The following is a 17,741-nucleotide window of genomic DNA, read 5'->3' as shown; positions in this document are numbered from 1 at the left end:
TGTTACTTATCATTACATGTCAGCCTATGAGATATAGGATTGGGTTTCCAATCATTATGGCTACATATATATTTCACTGATACTAGTACCATTTCAACTACTAATTGGAGCTTTGCTTAGCCCAAGTTACCTTTTTTTGTTGGATTCTTTCTTTAAACCGTTATATAGTCGTTGCTGCCTAGCCAATCCTAAGCGGTTTTGGCAATGGTGGCCTTGGTCTCTATCTATCTAATTTAATTAATTAATTTATTGAACTAACTTTTAAATGGAATTTATTTGGATGTTGTTGCCACACATTCTAGGTCTAGGGTAGTGCTTATTTCTTTATCATGCACAGGACGTTTTGGCATGTGTTTACCATATCTATTATCACTCCCTTTACTCTTACCATTACTTGCAGTACCAGCTGCCCCCCCCCCCTAGGTTGTTCGGGGATCGGCTCCAAGCGGCCTTTTTGATGCTAGCTGATTGGTGGTGGTTACTCGTGTCTGACCCGGCTGGGTTGGTCGGGAGGTGGTCTTCCCCGCATGGTGGTGCCCCTGCTTTTTAGCGCTCCTCTTTTGAACACAATACCATTTCATATGGTGAGTTTATTTGTACAAGAGTTCTGCAGGCCTGGTCTGGGTCTATACTCAGGCCCAGGCCCTCAGCATTCTGTTGTTACCTGATTATGTTTGTTTTTGATACCTACCTCTTATGTTTCAGTTCCTAGCTCCCGATGAAGCGGACCAGCTCCGCGAAACTAGTAGAGCCAATTGCGGAACACTGTACATGGTCAAAGGATTGAACCACGAGTGGACCAGTGCGAACCAAAGTTCTTCAGTGATCTATACCAACTAATTCACTCAGCACGGCCCATTGTCTCTGGTTCCTAACAATCCGATACATGTTTTAAGAATCAAATTTATTTATTATTTTGTCTATATTGTTATGTGATTATTGAATTAAAAATGTTGTATTTTTATATAAAAAGTGCCTACAAAGTCCATTTTTTCGCTCCCCCCTTTTCTCAAGATACCATTGGAAACCAACAACTGGAATTGCTTCACTAACAATGCTAACCACACTTTCTGCAGAACTGCATGAATACTTTGCAATACATCCTTATTTATTAATTTAGCTACTGGGACTGTCGATTAACCACATCACCTATACAGTGTACACACACAATCTTCACTTCCATTTAACGCAGTTTAAGCTACTTGGATGCCCCTTGACTAAATTAATTTAATTTTGCTCCTTCTCTTGGTTGTGTTGGGGGAGGCACTATTAAGTACCTACACACTGAATTTCCCCCTGCGACCTATACTAAATTAATATATCCAATTGGATGGAGAGCATACAACTTGCGGCTGGATCTATAACGTCCGGACTAGTGCTGTGTCTATGTTGTTATTTGTGAGTCCTGTTAGTCATTTATGTTCATGGCAATCAATTTCTATATGATTCCATTTTTCAAAAGGTTTTTCATAACTGCACTTTTAATATGTCATTTCTTGGAATAAAATTATTTTGTACTAATTCCGATTAGATCATTACTTGTTGCTATAGGTAACCACCTTCAATTAGCCTTTCCTTAGGCTATTCCCTTCCCCATTCCCTCCTACTTTTAGGAACTGAAGACAGTTACAGTAGAGGCCTGGCAGAGCATTACCAGGGATGAAACCCAGCGTCTGGTGACGTCTATGCGTTCCAGACTTCAGGCTGTAATTGACTGCAAAGGATTTGCAACCAAGTATTAAAAAGTTAAAGTTTGACTGATTTTTAATCTGTCCCATTTCTTTTGGTCCCTTAAAAAGTGTAATTCCTACATCGTCCACCTGATTTGGATGTAAATACCCTCACATTAAAGCTGAAAGTCTGCAGTTAAAGCACATCTTGTTTGTTTCATTTCAAATCCATTGTGGTGATGTATAGAGCCAAAAAGATTAGAATTGTGTCAATGTCCCAATATTTATGGACCTGGCTGTATATGGAAAGGGACAGGGGCGGACTGACTATTGAGGCACCTGGTCACTGCCCGAGGGCCCAAAGGCCACTAGGGGGCCCCATCAGGGTTGCCAGGCTCATTAAAACCAGGGACAGTATGTAAAAATCTGTGTTTTTTTACATCTGTCCCTGATATGTCCAAAACCGACATGCTATTGATGTGAGATTTTAGCTGCCCCACCTCTGTAATGCCTCCTGGCTCGGTGGCCATCTGTAAGCCCAGGGGTCCCATAATCTTCTATTGCCCGGGGGCCTCATGATTTGTCAGTCCGTCCCTGGATAGGGACCTATAGGCAGGTCCATCCTGAGGCCCCTTTGAATTTTGGGAAATGAGAACCACTAAGTAATTTGTGATCCCATATTACTATCAGAAATTACGTTAGATATTCAGAGAATATGAGAGTGCAATGTTTTTGGAGATATTTTGTCTAAAATCCACATATTTAATTGCTTGCAGACCAGCAACTGAAGAAAAAGCAATTGAGTATGTAACATTCTTATCTTGAGGTCATCGATTTATGTAAATACAGCAACTGCTACAGGTGGACATGTCAGATCTTGTAGTGTAATTAAAATAAAGTACCTTCAAGGTCAGTGTATTGTTCACCTGAGCATCAGATATTTATATTGCACTGACATACAATTTACATTTATTGCCTAGAATTAATATCTACTATCTGATATTGCGTTGCCAATGGTGTGAAATAAAAAGACCAATAAAAATCTGAGAGACGGACTTGGACACTACGCACCGCATTTGCATAATAATAATACTGCGCCTACGAAATCAGAAGGACATGTCAGTGACAGCACAAGAAGGGTTGGGTAGTGAGAGATAATATATGAATAGTCTTGCATAATAGACTCCTAAATAACCTTTTAACACTTTAATCAAATAATTAGCATTCAAGACCCATAGGATGCCTGCAATTCTGCCTAACTAAAGAAATAACTTAATTGAAGAGAGAAAAAAATGCAATCCCTTTCTAAAATTTAATTGTATCCTCTGGCACATGGAAATACTGAGAACAGATTTTCTTCCCGTGTTTGTAATATTAAAGAATATTAATATAATTAACGAAGAGCCATTGAACGGATTGCAGGGCTTTAATTATTTAGCAGGTGTCTTGCCGTCAGCCAAGAACACTGGAGATGTCACTGTATTAGCTGTTTTTAGGGTTTTTGTGTCACCAAACTGTTGACTACTGTAAAGCATGTTTTTTTTTTTAAATTTAAAACCAAAATCAAGAATTTAATTAAATGCAGCCCACAAGTCTCTAGATCAGGGGTCCTTAAACTATGGCCCGCTGGCCGCATCTGGCCCGCCAGTGTGATTTACTCGGCCCCTTTAACCCTGCCCCTTTAACATTGCAGCAATCCCCCTCTCCTCTGCTACCTTTATCGCACAAGACGAGAAACATGACAGGTCTGGACAAAGGGCTGGACCTTTTGAGTTAAGAAGCGGGTGATTGGTTACTAGGCAGCGGGACAGTCCCAGCAATCAATCACTTGCCTTTCACTTGCAAAGTCCCAGGCCTTTGAATGGACCTGCCCTGCTTCACGTCTTGTGTGATTAGGTAGCAGCGGGAAGGGGGGGTGTTGTGATATTATAGAAGGGGCGGCAGTGTAATATCGATGTGGGGGATCTGTGATGGGAGGAGTCTGTTATGGGGGATCTGTGATTGGGGGGAGACTGTGATGGGGGAGTTTGTGATTTGGGAGTCTGTTATGGGGGGGAATCTTATAGGGGGATCTGTGGTGGGGGAATTTGGCGAGTTTGTGTTGGGGGGCTTTGTGGTGGGAAGATTTGTGATGGGAGGGTCTGTGATGGGGGATTTTTTATGGGGGGGGCTTTATGATGGATGACCTGATATGGGGGCTTTTTGATGGGGTGAATCTGTGATGGGGGGATCTGTGATGCAGAGGTTCTGTGATGAGGGGGTTCTATGATGCGTAGGGGGTTCTGTGATGGGGATCTGTGATGGGGGGGAGGGATCTGTGATGAGGGGAGTCTGTGAAATACTAATAAGTTTATGTTGATTAAAATAGTTTTTTATTTTAAATATTAAATAGTTTTTCCTGTTTTTTTGCACTACAAATAAGATGTGTGCATAGGAATTTGTTCATATTTTTTTAAACTATAGTCCGGCCCCCCCAACAGTCTGAGGGACCGTGAACTGGCCCCCTGTTTAAAAAGTTTGAGGACCCTTGCTCTAGATGTTGGTACTGCATTAGTTTTCACAGAAAATGTCAGCAAGTACAGAAAACACCTTGCCAGAAGGAAAGCCAAAACAATCTTATCTTTCTTGTGTAAACTACTAATCCCAATCTAACCACCATGTAATGAAAGATGAGCAAAGAAAGATGTATTCCAGCCTGTGTCACAACCATGGCTCCTTCCACAGATACAGTGGAGGAAAAGCTTAGAAAATGTAATGTAAAGGAGTTGTAAAATCACATGTATGAATTACTTGGATTCTCTTAGTTTTAGGTCCTTGTTCAGTACTATGTTGTGTGTTTTCCTAAAATTATAATGCTAAATACTACGGATGAGCTTTATGTTTGGGTCGAACATTGGCTGTTTGCCCGTTCGCCAAATAGCAAACCATTTGGGGTGTTAGCAGCAAATTCGAAAGGGCACGGAACACCCTTTAAAAGTCTATGGGAGAAATCAAAAGTGCTAATTTTAAAGGTTAATATGCAAGTTATTGTCATATAAAGTGTTTGGGGACCTGGGTCCTACCCCAGGGGACATGTATCAATGCAAAAAAAGTTTTAAAAACTGCAGTTTTTTTAGGGAGCAGTGATTTTAATAATGCTTAAAGTGAAACAGTAAAAGTGAAATATTCCTTTAAATTTCATACCGGGGGGGGTGTTGTCTAGAGTATGCCTGTAAACTAGTGCATGTTTCCCGTGTTTATAACAGTCCATGCACAAAATGACATTTCTAAAGGAAAAAAAGTAATTTAAAACTACTCGCAGCTATAATGAATTGTCGAGTCCCGGCAATACAGATAAAACTCATTGGAAAAAACGGTCCCCACCTCCCAGTCCATTACCAGGTCTCGAATCAAAATAAAAAAAAATGTGTGGGGGTCCCCCCAAATTCCATATCAGGCCCTTTAGGTCTGGTATGGATATTAAGGGGAACCCTTCACCATTTTTTTATAATGGCATAGGGGTCCCCTTCAAAATCCATACCAGGCCCCCCACACCAAAATAAAAAAAAATTGGCATTGTTTCCCTCAAAAATACACAGGCTGCAGGAAAAGAGGGGGGACGAGAGAGTGCCCCCCCTCATGAACCGTACCAGGCCACATGCCCTCAACATGGGGAGGATGTCCCCATGTTTATGAGGACAAGGGCCTCATCCCCACAATCCTTGCCCGATTGTATATGAGATAGTTTATAAGCATGAAAAATACAGGATTTGGCAGGGATAATGAAAAGCATTAAGATAACCCATTACTATTTTGGAACACATTAACCCATTCACTGCCAGGCACTGCACTACTTTTTCAACCTTAAAGCGGAGTTCCGGCCACAATTTCACTTTTTATATATAAATACCCCTGTAATACACAAGCTTAATGTATTCTAGTAAAGTTAGTCTGTAAACTAAGGTCCGTTTTGTTAGGTTGTTACAGCATTTAGACACTTTATAAAATAGAAATTGACTGGGGCCATCTTAAGTGTGGGCATCATGAAGCCAGACTGTATGACTTCCTGGATTTCAGCCTTGCAAATCTCGCACATGCTCAGTGCTGCACAAGCAGTGTCAGATCAGGTTTCAGCACCTGTGCTGTCCAAGTCACATGATTCTTTGAGACTGGGGAGTGCACAGACTCCTGGAAAGTTACACCCACTACATTCCCAGGAGTCTGTGCAGTGTAGGTTAGGAAGCATTAAGCACCTAGGTGCAGGAAGTGGGAAGATTAACTATTCTGCCTAGCAACAACACTTTGAAGGCATCTAAAAAAAAAAAAAAAAAATCGTAAAGGACTAATGACATTTTTTTAAAACTACTGATGTAATGTTATATTTATGGGTGGAACTCCACTTTAAGCGGCCAGACCAAATTTTCAATATTTCACTTTTTTATAATTTTTTATATACAGCTTTCAAAGTTTGTAAAATGACTCTCAAACCATACATTTTCTAAAAGCACAGATGCGATAAACCAAAAAAATGATGCTACCTATTTTGTATATCCCCTGATAATTACCCAAATATTTATCCAAATGATATTTTCGAGAATAATACACTAAAATTTATATTATTTATATTAGCTCATATGAACACAAGATAACTTGCAAAATTTATATTAAATGTAAAAGCTAAAGCTGTATTGAGTTAATAAATAAATATTTAACATTTTTAAATGTTGCAGGTATATATTTTATAGCAATAGAGCACTTTTCAATGTATGGCAACATGCTGCCGTATGTATGTAATTGATGGATATAAAATTTCAAAAAGTTTTAAAAAAGACAAACCCTCTGGTTTGAATACATTGGTGCAGTGCACATGTGTATGTTTTATGTGTGTGTTATTTTATTTCTGTGGTTTTTTTTTTGGGCAGGTCTAAACAGACCTCTGATGTTTCACTTTTGAGACAGAGAAAGAGATTAAGAGCAATAGTCCTCTCTCCCCTGTTTTGCTGCCTTGCACTTACTAATGAACACATAAATGATCTGTAAAGGAGTAACTAGCAGTACAGTGGAACCTCGGATAACAAGCATAATCCGTTCCAGAAGAATGCTCTTATTCCAAAGTACTCGCATATCAAAGCGAGTTTCCCCATTGAAGTCAATAGAAATTAAAATAATTTGTTTCTCACTGACTTCAATGCCGCAATACCACATGCGGTCACAGGTGGGGGGGCACTGGAGAGCCTCAGAAACAGCCAAAAAGGCCCGAGGACAGCTCGACTGACCTCGGCAAACCTTCGAAAAGGTTCAGGAACAGGGTATTTCCATGTCTTTCCGAGCATTTCCGAACAGCGCAGATCGTCAGAATCCTGCTTGTTTTGCAAGACAACATTCGCAAAGCGAGTTAGGGTTTTTAAAAATACAGTTGTAGTATTGTGAAACGCTCGTTAACTGCATTACTCGCAATCCAAGGTTCCATTGTATAAGCAAAGAGGCAGGGATAGTTTTAGAAAATTAAGAAAAAAATTGTAACAGACCCTTATCCAAGGTTTATATTTGTTAAACCACCTTTTGCTTTAATTACAGCCTTTAGTCTGTTGGGATCTGTCTCTACTAACTTCACACATCTAGGCTTTGCAATATTTGCCCTCTCTTCTTTGCAGACTAAAATATAATTATTTGGCCTCAACACCAGTATGGAGGTGATAATATTCTGTTATGGAGGGGTTTCTCTGCAGCAGGGACTGGAGCAATTGTTAGGATAAAAAATAAACAAAAAATGGATGGGGCAAATAACAATCAAATTCTTGATGAAAACCCGCTGCCCTCTGCCAAAAAATTGTCAATGAGAAGAAGGTTTACCTTCCAACATGACAATGACCCAAAGTACACAGCAAAAATTACCACACAGTGGTTGAAGGAGAAAAGGTGATTGTCCTTGCATGACCTAGTCAGAGCTTAGACTTAAACCCCATTGAAAATCTGTAGAATGACTTGAAGATTGCAGTTTACAAACAGTTACCATCAAATTTAACTGAACTTGAGAAGTTCTGCAAAGAAGAGTGAGCAAATATTTGCAAGGTCTAGATGTGCAAAGTTAGCAGAGACAGATCCCAACATACTAAGGCTTTGTGTACACTGCTGTTGGTAAACCGACTATAATACCCTGATGTTTAGGCAGGGTTACTATTACATTTATTTGCCAAGTGATAGTTGCCATGGCCAATTGATAGGAGGTCAATTGATTTCACCCTAATTCTGGAATTGCTGCACTTCTCTCTTCTGTCACTAGATGGCCTAGTATCTGGTGACATTAGATAAGACAAGGGCATTGCAAGGACAGATTAGGAAAGAATGGGGTGTTTCAGCCAATGGGCAGGGATTTTCTTTGGTCCCTTAGCCTGCTGGGAAAGCCTATTTATTTGGGTGGAGTCAAGTGATTGGGGATTTCTGTGCCACCTGGACTGCTGTTTGAGTGGACGTGTGTCGTATTGCCCCCGGGCTACTAGGCCAGAAACCTTAGGCTTTTCCTGGGGACATCTGGCTGCTAGGCTATCTGAGAGCTTATCCAGAAGTAGTGCAGAGTTGGGACTGCAGGCTTGTAGTCCAACAGTTCCGCTGGCCATGGAACATGTTTTGGTCGGGGGTAGAGGAAAAGCTGTCGCCACAAAGGGACCATCCACCTTGCTACTGGAGTCCGCAGTGAGTAAGCTGAGGCCAGTACCAGAGCAGACTTCTCGCCAACTGGGGACGGTGAAGAAGTGGGAAAGCTTCAGCAAGTGCCAAATCAGGAACCCAGCAGGACAGCAGAGGTGACGCTTGTGGAGTGCCAAGCCAGGGACCTAATGTATTAGCGGGAGGTGAAGCTTGAGGAGTATCTGTGAGTGCCTACCGATACAGAAGTGGTGTCTGGCTGGAGGCCTTCACCTGTATATCTGTCTACTTATAGAAGTCTCAGAGTCTGCTAATTAACATTGCATCTACCTAAGGGTGTCCTGGCCTTAATCCTCTCTCCCACAGTTATTTTTAAGAAACAAAATTCAAAAAATGTCTGGTGCCCACCTGTTCATCTTGCATTATACCCACCATGCCTGGTAACCCACTCTACACTGAAGGATGTCAGCTATCCTTAGCTCTAGAGGTCACCCAGACTTTGCTACAGGACGTTTAGGAGCAGTTGGGTGTTTTTTTGTCAGCTGCCCCTGAACACTCCTCTATGTTATCTTATCAGTACATGTTGTTTATAGTCATTTCTAGGCAAAGTTGAGTCTAGAAGCATTTTTTTGGAAAACAAAAAAATGCGTTCAGGACGTGAGGTCAGAGGCATTTAAAATGGCAAATACATGCAACATCTTGTAAACGCTGTAACACATGTTTTGTTTACAGGCATTTATAATTTTGAAAAAAATCGTATTATTTAAAAAAAAAAAAAAACGTCTAAGGCCCCGTACACACGACCAAACATGTATGCTGAAACTGGTCCGCGGACCAGTTTCAGCATACATGTTCGGTCGTGTGTAGGCGCGAGTGGGCTGAATTCCAGCAAACATTTGCCCGCCGGGCCTTTTCCCAGCAGACAAATATTCCTGGACGTGTTTTAAAACCGTAAACTGGAATCCTGCCCGCTCGGACATGTACGGTCGTCAGTACAGACCTACCGTACATGTCCGAGCGCCCGCCGTCCCTCGCATGCGTCGAATGACTTCGACGCATGCGTGGAAGCCTTTAAATGGCAGGCCCGCCCACGTCGCCGCGTCATCGCCGCGTCATCATCGCGGCGACGACGCGGACATAATGTTTACGCGCGGACTTCTGTACGATGGTTAGTACAACCATCGTACAGAAGCCCTCTGGCAGGCATGTACGGTGAAAACGGTCCGACGGCCTTAAACGCGAACCCCGCTAAACGCGGCATGTAAACACAGCAAAACAGACGTTTTTAAATGTCGGTTACTATCTATCAAGTTAAATCGGAAAGGTTATAAAACCTCCCTTGTACATTAAGGCCTCTTTCACACGGACAGCTGTTTTGCCGATGTTAAGAGCATGTTTTGTTATTTTGAAATTCCAAGGCGGTTATGTACAGATAGCTGAGCTAAATCGGTCCAGGACACAGTCAAATACATTTTTTCTAACCGCACAAAATCCCATGTAACAAAACCGTTGCTAAACGCAGTGTGTGAATGAGGCCATAGGAAAGCTTTGTCTGAGTTGCGGTAGATAACTTAATCTATCCGCAGCTAAAAGCTGAATTCTATCCACCTGTGTGAAAGGGGCCTAAGCCTAAAGGCTGTAATTATAGTCCAACAAAATACTGACATAAGGAGATGATCCTTTTTCCAAATCTGTTTTGATTTTTTGGACATATTGGTGTTATATCTTTCACTTGGATGTTACAAGTTGCACTAGCAAATACAGCTGGATAAAACATTCTTCATTTCAGGCAGCAAAGCAACGCAGTGTAATTATTTTAAAGGGGGCGATTCTTTTCTATACACTGACTCTGCACTTTGCAAGTAACTGGGATATATACTCTTAACTAGTCTGTTATAAATTTGGTGCTTAGATTATTAAACAAATAAGGAGACTTACTACTATCTTTCAGCAGGCATGTGAATTTAATAAAATTTAGTATCCTACAAAGGCAGAGACATTTGATTCAAGCTTTCCACATCCACGTTCATGCAGAAGATAATTTGAGATTCAACAAGGGATTCTGACATTTCTTGTGAAAAGGGAAAAAGAGCAGAATTAATGGCTTAATATTACATTCTAATCTGATTGGGTTTAGACTCCCTAAAAATGTATAACACTATTGCACTATTGCATTGGTAAGATCTGATTTTATATATATATATATATATATATATATATATATATATATATATATATATATATATATATATATATATATATATTTAAATAACAGTTTTATTGATTTTAATGTCACTCAGCTGAGGAGGTTTCTCTGTCATTTTTGTTAATTAATGATAATCAGGGGATTGCAGGGATAACCTAAAGGCCTGAAATTGTTTTTGGAAATATCAAGTTTGAGAACTCATACTATCCTCCTATCAGAGGGAATGCAATGTTTACTCAAAGATTAATTTATAAAATATTTAATGAATTGAGAAAAGTTATTATTATTCAATAACAACATTTTTGGATGAAAAAACAAACCTTATTTCATATGAGATACTCAGAAAAAACATTGGTATTTCTGATTGTTTACACATGTTATAGGCAAATAGGTGATTATATGGGCATGATTATTGTGAAAGTTACGCCTCCTTCTGGAAAACATTCCAGTTATAGGGCGATATTAGGAAAAACACCCTATTTAGCCTCGTACACACGACCAGTTTTCCCCGGCGATCTTTTTCCTGGCAGTTTCGCTATTGGAAACACTGCGGTGGAGCATACACACGGCCGGGATTCCCGGCCAAAGCTCTCGGCGCAGTTTTCCAGATGGGAAAACCTCTGGTGTGTACAGGGGGAAGTTACCGAGCAAGTTCTCGGTTTCCCCCCCGGGATTTCGGGCGGACTGTTTACCTCCGGGAATCCCGGTCATGTGTACTGGGCTTCAGAATCATATATGCTTTAATAACTACTTTTAGTTAATGAAAAGCATAGAATTTATATAATAAGAAGTGGATGGCTACAGTACTTTCCAAAACTTGAGAGACTTTGGGAAATGACTAGAAGATGGTTATAAGAAGGTGTATACAACAATTGTGGGAATTGACCTTAGATAAGTATAATAACTTATATTGATTAATAGAGCCTTCATTTTTACAGCTAGATATTTGTGGAAAGGTGATAGCAATCCTTGTTGTTTCAAGTGTGGGGCACCCATTCCAAATCTACATTCTGTGTTATTCAAATGTAGAAAGGTTTTTGGCTTTGGAATAGAATTATGGATTGGTTGAGTATCTAGTTGGAGATTATTAATTTAATATTTGAAATAGTTGTGTCCCTACTAGATATGTATACTGTCAAAAAGTGTGTTTGTTTTCATTTCATGCCTTTTTTTGGGGGGTTGGGGTCATTCGTTATGATCGAAATTCGATATTTCGAATAAATATGAAACTTCGGAAAAATTCTAATTCATTATGTTCCATTCGTTTAGATGAGGTATTCCGTATTTCAATAAGTCTGAAAAGTCCGGAAACTCAAAAATGAGAAAATCTGAAAATCTGTAAATTCGAAAGAATTAAAATCAGAAAACTCGAAAAAAGGAAAATCAGAAAATTTGAAATCCAAAATAATGTCTAAATAATAACTAACCGGTTAGAGGACGACTTGGAGGCCTTAATGTTGGAACAGCATAGGAACCCCCAGACAGACTTGAGTTTTAAAATTGACGAGGCACGCTTGGCGCTGAATCTTAGTTTGACTACGCAAGCTGAGAAACACATTAGTTGGTCCAAACATCGGTTTTATACGATGGGGGACAAACCATCTACGTTGTTAGCGAGGAAATTGGTGCCCCGACCGTACACCCCGACTCTGCCGAAGTTGCGCTTACCGACCGGCCACTTCACTCAAAACCCTGAGCGGATCGTTCGGGAATTTTATAAGTTTTACTCGACATTGTATCTCCAGCGGGACTGCTTGGACCGGGCTAAGCTCGAAGCATTTTTTCAGGACCTTAAATTGCCCAAAATTTCCCGAGACCATGCGGACCTGATGGAAGATGCGATTACTGAAGCTGAGATTGGGGCGGCCATTAAATTTCTGAATCCCACAAAGGCCCCTGGACCGGACGGTTTTTCTGGGCATTATTATCGGAAGTATCGAGACATTCTTATCCCTCATTTATGTAAATATTTTAATGATCTACGCAGGGACGGCAAAATTCCTACACACGACAACGCGGCTTTCATTCATGTCATACCGAAACCGGGCAAAGACCATGGAGATTGTGCGAATTATCGCCCAATCTCGTTAATTAATACTGACCTGAAAATATTAACTAAAGTCCTAGCTCTAAGACTGAATACTTTTCTCCCTCATTATATCCATCCGGACCAGGCGGGTTTCGTTCCCAATAGACAGGCGTCAGATCAAACTCGCAGAATTATCAATTTGATCTCGGCGATTCAATCAAACTGGGATGGGGAGGGTCCTAGAGGAGGTATGTTGCTTTCATTAGACATCCAGAAAGCATTTGATTCCCTCTCCTGGGATTATCTCTTTGACGTGTTACATCGATACGGATTTGGTGAGCGTTTCCTGGCTCTCCTTCGTACGCTTTATGATACACCGACGGCCTCCTTAATGATTAAAGGATACCCCTCTCAATCTCTAAACATCAGAAGGGGTACTAGACAGGGATGCCCGTTGTCCCCGCTCCTGTTTGTCCTGGCTATAGAGCCGTTAGCAATAAAAATCAGGGACTGCCAGGATGTTCGGGGGATCGTTGGTGGTGGCTACGAGCATAAGTGTTTATTTTTTGCCGATGATTTGTTGCTGACTATGTCCTCACCAATCACGTCCCTACCCAATCTATATAATATTCTAAAGCCATTTTCGGACATCTCGGGTTTGAAAATAAACCATAGTAAATCTAGGGCCCTCAACATCTCTTTGTCTAGTTCCGCCCAGTCAGTGATCGAAAGAACACATCGATTCCATTGGGAATCGGAAATGCTTTCTTATTTGGGAGTCAATCTGACCTCTTCTCTCCAAACCTTGTATAAAAAGAATTACCCAGCCCTAATTAAAAAGATGATCGAGGACCTGGCGAAGTGGCGAATCCACCCTCCATCGTGGTTTGGCAGACTCCACTCTATAAAGATGAACATCTTGCCAAGGATATTGTACCTATTTCGTACATTACCGATAGCCTTGGTGCGCAGTGACTTGGAGTTGTTACAAAGAAAAATCCTTGAATTCATCTGGGGAGACAAGAGGCCTAGGGTGAACAAACGCACTATGTATACCTTGAAACGGAGGGGAGGATTGGGCCTACCTGACCTGCAGAAATATTTCTATGCGGCTCAGTTGGCCCAACTCTCCAGGTTCCATTCAAAGCGGTCACAGGCGATCTGGATGATCATGGAATCCTACGCTTGTCGCCCGTCTCCTATTTCCCATATATTATGGCTTCCGCCTAAAGACAGACCCACCATTTTATGCCCATCTTTATCCTTTTCCTTGGATATTTGGGATAGGGTCTCTAGAACACAGGCTTTTAAATCACCTCATTCCCCATTGGCTCCTCTGTTGAGAAATCGTGCTTTCACCCCGGGTCTCGATCCAGTTGCTTTCCAGTGGTGGACGAATAAGGGACTACTGCGCATAGCGGACCTTTGCGATAGAGGGAGGGTTCTCTCTGAGCAGGTTTTGCGGGAGAAGTATCAAATGCCATTGATAGAATGCTACAGATATGTTCAGATACGTCACTTTATACAAATGTTGGCCCGCCAGGGAGACTTGGAGGTTCATACCCCCATGGAGTATCTTTGTGTTCGCTATGATAGTTTTCGGGGACATATTTCTGAGTTATATGCGATGCTGATGTCGTCTTCCATTAAGCTGAATTACATGCTCCGGTGGGAGGAGGACTTGCAGGAAACCTTTGAGCTAAATAAATGGTGTGAGCTGGCAGAGACTGCTTCTAAGTCACTTATAAACACGTCCATTATAGAAGCCAATTATAAAGTGTTGCTTAGGTGGTATATGGTGCCGGCCAGACTCGCTACCTTTGTTCATGGGGCCACCCCCAACTGCTTCCGGGGATGTGGCCAGGTGGGAACTGCCTATCATATCTGGTGGTCATGTCCAAAGGTCAGAAGATTCTGGATTAGGGTATATAATTTTATCTACTCATTGACCCAGTTGAACATGACTAAATCTGCAAAGCAGGCTCTTTTGGGCGACAGGGTGGTGGAGGCCTCTAAAGCCCAAAGGCGATTGCTTATGTTTATCTTTATATCAGCTAAGATCACGATAGCCAGAAATTGGCGCGCCGCCTCCTTGCCGCTCGAACAGCTTAAACGGAAACTGTCATGGTTAATGCTAAATGAAAGATTGACGGCACTGATTCAGGACAAGCTGGAGATTTTCCATAAGGTTTGGGACCCATGGCTGGCTTACTTGGCTAGCGATCTAAGATCGCTGGAGGTATGAGCTACGGTTATGGATCCACTTAATTGACTCTAGGGGCTGGTCGGTTGCTCTCCTAACTGTTCCCTTTCCTTTCTTTCTTTTCTTTTTCTTCTTTCCTTTTCCATGTACGATACTGCTTATTTCTTTACACCTCCATCTTTCCAACAGAAGTTTTTCATAGCGGGTTCTCCCGTTCGGATAGTAATAGAGGCAGCAGAATGGATTTGGGGTTTCCAGATCCAGGCCTCTTGACCGGCAGGTCTCGGGCCTACTAAGGTTTGGTCATTGATTAATTGGGGAGAACCACACTCAGAGTTTTACCCTAGAGTATTTTATTAGGCTTTTTTTTTTGTTACGATGATGATGCCAAATAATATATGGTGTAATATATTGGGATGGAGACCTTAGGTGTTTGTTAACACTTTTTGAATTTGTGGCAATGCTTATGTGTTGTTGTAATATTCTTTTTCTTTCAATAAAAACTATTGGAAAATAAATAATAACTAACTATTAAATTATAGGTATTGTAATTTCCTTTCAAATTTGACTGTTGAACGTAATGTATACAAATTTATCCGAAGTTAGGAACTATCCGAAATAACTAATGCGGCATCTAAATGAATTGAAAATAACTATAAATAATATAGTAATAAAAAGTTTCCCTTATTATTATTATTATTATTATTATTATTATTAATATTGTTTATTATTATTAATTTGTTACATTCCATTCGTTGGATGCAACATTCATTATTTTGGATAATTTGTAACTTCAGATAAATTCGTATTCGTTAAGTTTACTAACAGCCAAATTTGAAAGGAAGTTCCAATACCTATAATTTAATAGCTAGTAATAGTTATTATTAGTTAGTTACCGGTAGTTATTATTTAGTATTTTCGAGTTTTGACATTTTTGGATTTTCGTTCTTTAGAATTTTTGGATTTTCATTCTCATTTTCAGTTTTTTGAATTTAAAAAATTTCGAATTTGCAATTTTTTTTTAAAATTTGTTAAATAGATATTTCCGAATTAATGAATTTGTTGAATTTTGTTAAAAAACGAATTTGAAACAAAACAACTTGCACATGTCTAGGCCCTACTCAGCCCCAAAGAAAGGGCTGGAAATATAATAATTCTGATAATATTGACTACTGTACATTAACCACTTGGAGCCGGGGCCATAGACAAATGAATGAATGAATGAATGAAAAACTTATAAAGCGCGGCGCATGCGAACTGAATCGCTTCTGGGCGCTAGTTGTTCGTGTCTCATGACATCAAAAGAGCAGAGTTTTGATCTGTCTTCTGAAAGTCAGGTGGTTTTCCTCCAACCGAATGCTGGTTGGTAAAGCGTTCCATAGTCTAGGACCCTGAAAAGCAAACCTTCTTTCTCCTTTGGACTTGTATTTGGTTTTTGGTACCCTGACCAGATTTTGGTCGGTGGATCGCAGAACGCGATTCGAATTGTGAGGTTCTATCTTGTCGCAAAGATATTGCGGAGCCTTCCCATGGATGCACTTATGTGTCAGGCAGAGTGCTTTAAATGCAATTCTGTCTTTAACTGACGGCCACAAGGTGGCTCTCAAATGCCGGGAGGATGTCTATTGACGTCCTCGGCCCCTCCGGCCACTGGGGAGCGTGCGAACACCGGCGGCTGCATGCGTGCCCACCGCGGCCGCGATGTCTGCCAGGTGCCCACGATCGGCCATTACGCAGACAAGGACTTACACACACAGATCCACGTCCTGTCAGGGAGAGGAGACCGATGCTGTGTCCCTTGTACATAGGGATACAGATTGGTCACCTTTCCCAGTCAGTCCCCTTCCCTCACAGTTAGAATCACTAGTAGGGAACACATTTAACCCCTTCCTCGCCCCCTAGTGTTAACCCCTTAAAAAATTCAGATCCTTAGAGAGGGGTGTGTAGACTTTTTATGCACTGTAGCTGTGTGTGTAGGCTTCATGTACATTTTTGCTTTCCAATTTTTTTTCCTAATCTCAGCTGCCTGGAAACGACTATAAACAACTGCTGATAAGATAACTTTGTTCAGGGGTTGCTGAAAGAAATGCCCAACTGCTCATAAATATCCGCCAGTCACATTTATACAGTAATCTGTGCATATTTATAGCACTGATCGCTGTATACATGTGAATGGTCCCAAAAATGTATCAAAAGTGTCTGATGTGTCCGCCATAATGTCACAGACCCAATAAAAATCGCAGATCACCGCCATTACTAGTAAAACAAATAATGATAAAAAAAAAATCATAATTCTGTCCCCTATTTCGTAGGCGCTATAACTTTTGCGCAAACCAATCACTATACGCTTATTGCGATTTTATTTTTTTTACCAAAAATATGCAGAAGAATACGTATCGGCCAAAACCGAGATTTTTTGTTTTTTAAATTGGGACATTTATTATAGCAAAAATGAAAAAAAAAATATTTTTTTTTAAAATTTTCGCTCTTTTTTTGTTTATAGCGCAAAAAATAAATACCACAGAGGTGAACAAATATCACCAAAAGAAAGCTCTATTTGTGGGGAAAAAAAAGGACGTCAATTTTGTTTGGGAGCAACGTCGCATAACCGCGCAATTGTCAGTTAAAGCGATGCAGTGCCGAAAGCTGAAATTTCGCCTGGGCAGGAAGGGGGTATATATGCCCAGTAAGCAAGTGGTTAAAAGTATTGCTTCAGTGGACAAATTAAAGGTTACTTTGAATGAGTAATATTACACACCCGATTTGATACTGGAGTTTTATAATATTTTTGGTGGTAAGGCTTAGAAAATAAAAGAACAATCCTGAAGATTTATGGGCCATACAGGATTACATTTCCAGTGTCCTAGTTATTTGAATATGGTAGTGTTTATCATGATTTTTTTTATTTATTGTATTTATTATGTATATACTATACAGCAAGGCTCAAAATTTCAAGTCCTGAGCTACTAGCCAGGCCTCAAGGGTTACTCGCCACCAGTTCCCCCAGCC

The sequence above is a fragment of the Rana temporaria genome, chromosome 4, assembly GCF_905171775.1.
Source record: "Rana temporaria chromosome 4, aRanTem1.1, whole genome shotgun sequence".
In the NCBI taxonomy this organism is placed as follows: domain Eukaryota; kingdom Metazoa; phylum Chordata; class Amphibia; order Anura; family Ranidae; genus Rana; species Rana temporaria.
The sequence above is the reverse complement of the archived record's forward strand: the minus strand, read 5'-3'. Positions refer to the sequence as shown.